This window comes from Oncorhynchus tshawytscha, linkage group LG29, assembly GCF_018296145.1.
Source record: "Oncorhynchus tshawytscha isolate Ot180627B linkage group LG29, Otsh_v2.0, whole genome shotgun sequence".
Classification (NCBI taxonomy): Eukaryota; Metazoa; Chordata; class Actinopteri; order Salmoniformes; family Salmonidae; genus Oncorhynchus; species Oncorhynchus tshawytscha.
In genome coordinates this window covers 25,257,358-25,264,745 of record NC_056457.1, presented here as the reverse complement: position 1 = coordinate 25,264,745, position 7,388 = coordinate 25,257,358, and positions in this window count along the sequence as shown.

Sequence of the window (7,388 nt, the reverse complement as noted above, 5' to 3'; positions counted from 1 at the left end):
AGGCCATACTCAGAAGGGTCCCTCAGGTGGAGTCCATACTCTGTAGAGTCCCAGCAGTATAGGGTCCCTCGAGAGGAGTTATAGTCAGTAGGGCCCCTCGGAGGAGTTATTAGTCAGTAGGGTCCCTCAGGAGGAGTTATAGTCAGTAGGGTCCCAGCACTATGATCAGTAGGGTCCCTCAGGAGGAGTTATAGTCAGTAGGGTCCCAGCAGTATGATCAGTAGGGTCCCTCAGGAGGAGTTATAGTCAGTAGGGTCCCAGCAGTATGATCAGTAGGGTCCCTCAGGAGGAGTTATAGTCAGTAGGGTCCCAGTAGTATGCTCAGTAGGGCCCCTCAGGAGGAGTTCATATTCCAGTAGATGGTATTGAATAGCAGGTAGGACATAGTGAAGGCCATGCGAGGAGTACGAGTCGATCAAGTAGGTGTAGGTAAGTAGCAGGTCCACGTTCTGCCGCACCAGCCGTTGTCGGTGGAGACATGTCCCCTCGGTTGGGGGGGGGGATCCTCAGGGTTCTGGGGTGGAGTTCCGTGGGAGTTTGACAGATGGGTGAACAGGGTCCACTTGATGTCATTGTCGTGGAAACAGCCGTCGAAGGCCATGGCCTGGCTGGCGTTATAAGAGGTTGGGAGCTGAATGGGGGGACAGACACGCACATATAAAATACATCTCAATACACTGTGTGGATCATATAGAACATACTAGGAAAGAAACTTGTGGTGATTTCATGGAGTCATAATTTCTCATATCTGAACACTAGAGAGCAGTGTGGTGTAGAGAGAATACCTGGAATATCCTGGAAATTAATGACCTCTGACCTTTCCTCTATTCAGTCGTCTCATCTCCTCTAGCATAGAACAGTAGTTGACAGCAGCGTATTCTATCACTGACAGGAACACAAACAGGAAGCTGGTCCATAGGTAGATGTCCACCACCTTCACGTTAGGACACCTGAATCACACACACATGCAGTGTACACACGCACACACACACACAAACAAACACGCATGCAGGCACGCACGCACACACACACACACACACAATTACACTTACTTGTGGCATGGAGGAGGACACCCCAGTAATGATGGTGGACATGGTCAGTACTGTAGTGATAACTGAAATAACTATGTAAGAATGCTGTTCATGAACTATAGCTTAGCATTCAAAACCATAGTACCCTCAAAGGTCATCATTAAGCTCAAGGCCCTGGGTCTGAACCCCGCCCTGTGCAACTGGGTCCTGGACTTCCTGACGGGCCGCTCCCAGTTGGTGAAGGTAGGAAACAACTCCTTCACTTCGCTAATCCTCAACTCTGGGGCTCCACAAGGATGCATACTCAGCCCCCTCTTGTACTCCCTGTTCACCCATGACTGCGTGGCCACACACACCTCCAACTCTATCATCAAGTTTGCAGATGACACAACCTTAGTAGGCCTGATTACCAACAATGACGAGACATCGTACAGGGAGGAGGTGAGGGCCCTGGGAGTGTGGTGCCAGGAAAATAACCTCTCACCCAACGTCAACAAAACAAAGGAGCTGATTGTTGACTTCAGGAAACAGCAGAGGTAGCACCTCCCTATCCACATCTACGGGACCACAGTGGAGAATGTGGAAAGCTTTGAGTTCCTCGGCGTACACATCACTGACAAACTGAAATTGACAGTGTGGTGAAGAAGGCGCAACAGCACCTCTTCAACATCAGGAGGCTGAATAAATTTGTCTTGGCACCTAAAACCCTCACAAACTTTTACAGATGCACAACTGAGACCATCCTGTCAGGCTGTATCACTGTCTGGTATGCAACTGCACCGCCCGCAACTGCAGGGCTCTCCAGAAGGTGGTGCGGTCTGCCCAATGCATCACCGGGGGCAAACTACCTGTCCTCCAGGACACCTACACCACCCGATGTCCCAGGAAGGCCAAAAAGATCATCGAGGACAACAACCACCCTAGCCACTGCCTGTTCACCCCGCTATCATCCAGAAGGCGAGGTCAGTACAGGTGCATCAAAGCTGGGGCCGAGAGACTGAAAAACAGCTTTTATCTCAAGGCCTCAAATAGCCATCACTAGCACATTAGAGGCTGCTGCCCTATATACATAGACTTGAAATCACTGGCCGCTTTAATAATGGTACACTAGTCACTTTAATAATGTTTACATATTTTGCATTTACTCATCTCCTATGAATTTACTGCATTATATCCTATTCTACTGTATCTTAGTCTATGTCGCTCTGACATTGCTCCATTCCTTTACTTTAGATTTGTGTGTATTGTTGTGAAATTGTTAGATATTATTTGTTAGATATTACTGCACTGTTGGAGCGAGAAACACAAGACCTCTGAGATGCATCTGCTAAACACGTGTATGTGACAAATTCAATTGGATTTGATTTGTCTGGAGATCTATAAAGGGAGAGGTCTGTGTGGGGGACAGCAGGCGTGTTAAGGTTGGATAGCTCTAATTTTGTATTTATTTATTTAACCTTTATTTAACTAGGCAAGTCAGTTTAGAACAATTTATTATTTACAATGACGGCCTACACTGGCCAAACCCGGACGACTCTGGGCCAATTGTGCTCCGCCCTATGGGACTCCCAATCACAGCCAGTTGTGATACAGCCTGGAATCGAACTAGGTTGTCTGTAGTGACGCCTCAAGCACTGAGATGCAGACCGCTGCGCCAACTCGGGAGCTCCTAAAGGGGGAGTTGTGTGTGTATAAACTACTATGTACTGTATTTAGTATGTATAAGTATAATCACGTGAATTGGTATGTGTGTGTGTTTAAACTATTATGTACTGTATTTAGTATGTAGAAGTATAATCACGTGAATTGGTCTGTGTGTGTGTGTGTTTAGCTCTAGCCAGGTGTGTTCAGGGGTGTGTGTGTGTTAACCCAGGGAGACGCGTGCAGGCACAGCCCTCCTGTTGATTCAGAGGGAGCAGCACCATCGGCAGGCTGGGGAAATAGGTCTGCAGCATGAGGAAGAAGAAGTGTCTCCTCAGGATGAAGTTTATTAACAAGCTGTTACACCAACCTGGAGAGAGACAGAAAGGAAAGGTGATGGAGAGAGACAGAAAGGAAAGGTGATGGAGAGAGACAGAAAGGAAAGGTGATGGAGAGAGATACAAACGAAAGGTGATGGAGAGAGATACAAACGAAAGGTGATGGAGAGAGATACAAACGAAAGGTGATGGAGAGAGATACAAACGAAAGGTGATGGAGAGAGATACAAACGAAAGGTGATGGAGAGAGATACAAACGAAAGGTGATGGAGAGAGATACAAACGAAAGGTGATGGAGAGAGACACAAAGGAAAGGTGATGGAGAGAGACAGAAAGGAAAGGTGATGGAGAGAGACAGAAAGGAAAGGTGATGGAGAGAGACAGAAAGGAAAGGTGATGGAGAGAGACAGAAAGGAAAGGATACAAACGAAAGGTGATGGAGAGAGATACAAACGAAAGGTGATGGAGAGAGATGGAGAAACAAACGAAAGGTGATGGAGAGAGATGATGGAGAAGATACAAACGAAAGGTGATGGAGAGAGATACAAACGAAAGGTGATGGAAAGATACAAACGAAAGGTGATGGAGAGAGACAGAAAGGAAAGGTGATGGAGAGAGACAGAAAGGAAAGGTGATGGAGAGAGATACAAACGAAAGGTGATGGAGAGAGACAGAAAGGAAAGGTGATGGAGAGAGACAGAAAGTGAGAGGATAATGGGGGGAGAGAGTGGGAGAGAGAGAGAAAAGTTGAGGGTTTTCTTAAAGAAGCGGTACGTTAGCCTAATAGTTACAAGAGACGAGACACACAAAGAACACAAAACAGACACATATAAATACTCAGACAAACCCGTGCTGCTGTAGAAGGTGAGGCCACTGGAAGGGTGGAACTTCTTGACGAACAACTGAGAGAGAACAATCTCATCTGTCCTCAGAGACTCGTTGCCATTCTTCCAAAACAACATCAGATCATTGTCATTATACGCTTCTAGAAAGGGGGAGAGAGAAAGTGTGGTGTGTATTTGTGTAACCAATCAATCAGCAATCAGATGTTTACTGTGGGTGAATGTTTATTTATGTAAATATGTGTGTGCATGTCTGTGTGAGTGCACGCACGTGATGTGTGTGTGTGTGTGTGTGTGTGTGACTCACAGCTCTCTAGTTGTAGTAAACAGTTCTGAAGTCTATGGAGTAGAGAGCAGTCACTGTATATAACAACATAATAATCATATAAAAAGAGATAAGAGATAGGATACCTACATACAGCATAGTAATATACACACAGACGCTGATGCTCTACCTGACGCTGTAGAATATGCTTCCGTCAGGATAGACCCTGATCATGATGTTCTCCATGGTGGTGTCCTGGATGAGGGACCTCTTCGAGTGGGCAAAGAACACATCAGGAACCCACGTCTTCTTCACCAGACACCCGCCAAACGTCCTGCTAACTTTGCTACGGGACAGAAAAGCCAGCCACTCATCCTTCCTGGAGTGACGCAGGTACAGGGTCATGGTGATGCCCTCGGCAGAACACAGAAGATTGTTCAGATACACATGTGGATTGATTATACACACACGTGTATAGATTATACACCCATGTTGACCTCTGAGATGATGTCGATACCCTCCACCTGGACAGCAATGCCCACAGGGATGGCTGCACCTGAGAACACACACACACACACACACACTCATATATATATATATTATATATATATATATATATAGCTCGTCAGGACCGGAGGAGCTCCTCACCACGACCGAAACCACCAAACCAGAGCAACAAACACAAACACCCACAAATTCCTGCTACACCCACACACATGACATCACACTGAAGTCATTAATCAGGGCTATTCTCTGGTTGTCTCCAACCCTGGTCCTGGAGAGCTGCAATGTGTACACTTAGAAAAACTGGTTCCAAAACGGTTCTTTAGCTGTCCCCATAGGAGAATCAAATCAAATTGTATTTGTCACATGCACTGTGTAGACCTTACTGTGAAATGCTTACTTACAAGCCCTTAAACAACAATGCAGTTTTAAAAAATGGAGTTAATCAAATATAGGGTTAGTGACCACTGCTCTACTCTGAATATGGATCAGGATCAGGGTTGGTGTTCACTACTCTACTCTGTATATGGATCAGGGTTGGTGATCACTGCTCTACTCTGTATATAGATCAGGATCAAAGTTGGTGACCACTGCTCTACTCTGTATATCGATCAAGATCAGGGTTGGTGTTCACTACTCTACTCTGTATCAGATTCAGGGTTGGTGACCACTGCTCTACTCTGTATATGGATCACGATCAGGGTTGGTGTTCACTACTCTACTCTGTATCAGGATCAGGGTTGGTGACCACTGCTCTACTCTGTATATGGATCAGATTCAGGGTTGGTGACCACTGCTCTACACTGTATCAGGATCAAGGTCAGGGTTGGTGATCACTACTCTACTCTGTATAAGATTCAGGGTTGGTGACCACTGCTCTACTCTGTATATCGATCAAGATCAGGGTTGGTGTTCACTACTCTACTCTGTATCAGGATCAGGATTCAGGGTTGGTGATCACTACTCTACTCTGTATAAGATTCAGGGTTGGTGACCACTGCTCTATTCTGTATATGGATCAGGGTTGGTGACCACTGTCCTACTCTGTGTCATGATCAAGATCAGGGTTGGTGACCACTGCTCTACTCTGTATATGGGATCACGATCAGGGTTGGTGATCACTACTCTACTCTGTATCAGGATCAGGGTTGGTGATCACTACTCTACTCTGTATCAGATTCAGGGTTGGTGACCACTGCTCTACTCTGTATATAGATCAGGATCAGGGTTGGTGACCACTGCTCTACTCTGTATATCGATCAAGATCAGGGTTGGTGTTCACTACTCTACTCTGTATATGGATCAGGGCACAACGCATCACCGGGGGCAAACTACCTGCCCTCCAGGACACCTACACCACCCGATGCTACAGGAAGGCCATAAAGATCATCAAGGACATCAACCACCCGAGCCACTGCCTGTTCACCCCGCTGCCATCCAGAAGGCGAGGTCAGTACAGGTGCATCAAAGCTGGGACCGAGAGACTGAAAAACAGCTTCTATCTCAAGGCCATCAGACTGTTAAACAACCACCACTAACATTGAGTGGCTACTGCCAACACACTGTCAATGACACTGACTCTACTCCAGCCACTTTAATCATGGGAAATTATGTAAATATATCACTAGCCACTTTAAACAATGCTACCTTATATAATGTTACTTACCCTACATTGTTCATCTCATATGCATACGTTGATACTGTACTCTATATCATCGACTGCATCCTTATGTAATACATGTATCACTAGCCACTTTAACTATGCCACTTGGTTTACATACTTATCTCATATGTATATACTGTACTCGATATCATCTACTGTATCTTGCCTATGCTGCTCTGTACCATCACTCATTCATATATCCTTATGTACATATTCTTTATCCCCTTACACTGTGTATGACAGTAGTTTTTTTTTGTTTTTTTTTTTGGAATTGTTAGTTAGATTACTTGCTCGTTATTACTGCATTGTCGGGACTAGAAGCACAAGCATTTCGCTACACTCGCATTAACATCTGCTAACCATGTGTATGTGACAAATAAAATTTGATTTGATTTGATTTGATTTGATTTGGTTGGTGATCACTGCTCTACTCTGTTTATAGATCAGGATCAAAGTTAGTGACCACTGCTCTACTCTGTATATCGATCAAGATCAGGGTTGGTGTTCACTACTCTACTCTGTATCAGGATCAGGATTCAGGGTTGGTGTTCACTACTCTACTCTGTATCAGGATCAGGATTCAGGGTTGGTGATCACTACTCTACTCTGTATATGGATCAGGGTTGGTGAAAACTGCTCTACTCTGTATCAGGATCAGGATCAGGGTTGGTGACCACTGCTCTACACTGTATCAAATCAAATCAAATTTTATTTGTCACATACACATGGTTAGCAGATGTTAATGCGAGTGTAGCAAAATGCTTGTGCTTCTAGTTCTGACAGTGCAGTAATAACCAACAAGTAATCTAACTAACAATTCCAAAACTACTGTCTTATACACAGTGTAAGGGGATAAAGAATATGTACATAAGGATATATGAATGAGTGATGGTACAGAGCAGCATAGGCAAGATACAGTAGATGGTATCGAGTACAGTATATACATATGAGATGAGTATGTAAACAAAGTGGCATAGTTAAAGTGGCTAGTGATACATGTATTACATAAGGATGCAGTCGATGATATAGAGTACAGTATATACGTATGCATATGAGATGAATAATGTAGGGTAAGTAACATTATATAAGGTAGCATTGTTTAAA